Raw genomic sequence first — 869 nt, forward strand, 5'->3', positions numbered from 1 at the left:
CAATTTACATGGAAGAAGCATCTCCATTCCTGCCATTGGAGCAAACAACTTTGAGCTGAAACCTCAGCTAGTTTCTCTGATGCAGCAGAACTGCAAGTTTCATGGACTTCCATCTGAAGATCCTTTTCAGTTCTTAACTGAATTCTTGCAGATATGTGATACTGTTAAGACCAATGAGGTTGATCCCGAGGTCTATAGGCTTATGCTTTTCCCTTTTGCTGTAAGAGACAGAGCTAGAGTGTGGTTGGATTCTCAACCCAGAGATAGCCTGAACTTTTGGGACAAGCTGGTCACGGCTTTCTTAGCCAAGTTTTTTTCTCCTCAAAAGCTGAGCAAGCTTAGAGTGGATGTTCAAACCTTCAGACAGAAAGAAGGTGAATCCCTCTATGAAGCTTGGGAAAGATACAAGCAGCTGACCAAAAAGTGTCCTTCTGACATGCTTTCAGAATGGACCATCCTGGATATATTCTATGATGGTTTATCTGAGCTATCAAAAATGTCATTGGATACTTCTGCAGGTGGATCCATTCACCTAAAGAAAACGCCTGCAGAAGCTCAAGAACTCATTGACATGGTTGCTAATAACCAGTTCATGTACACTTCTGAAAGGAATCCTGTGAATAATGGGACGCCTATGAAGAAGGGAGTTCTTGAAATTGATACTCTGAATGCCATATTGGCTCAGAACAAAATATTGACTCAGCAAGTCAATATGATTTCTCAGAGTCTGAATGGAATGCAAGCTGCATCCAACAGTACTCAAGAGGCATCTTCTGAAGAAGAAGCTTATGATCCTGAGAACCCTGCAATAGCAGAGGTGAATTACTTAGGTGAACCTTATGGAAACACCTATAATCCATCATGGAGAA

General features: G+C 41.5%; 1 non-coding gene across 1 annotated transcript; it reads right to left on the reverse strand.

Annotated features, from left to right (window-relative positions):
* Positions 1 to 334: 334 nt before the first annotated feature.
* Positions 335 to 442, reverse strand: LOC112761705 (small nucleolar RNA R71). Its single transcript, XR_003182087.1, has one exon. It is a non-coding gene; the product is annotated as a small nucleolar RNA R71 (small nucleolar RNA).
* Positions 443 to 869: the final 427 nt, after the last annotated feature.

Source organism: Arachis hypogaea, chromosome 16 (assembly GCF_003086295.3).
Source record: "Arachis hypogaea cultivar Tifrunner chromosome 16, arahy.Tifrunner.gnm2.J5K5, whole genome shotgun sequence".
NCBI lineage: Eukaryota > Viridiplantae > Streptophyta > Magnoliopsida > Fabales > Fabaceae > Arachis > Arachis hypogaea.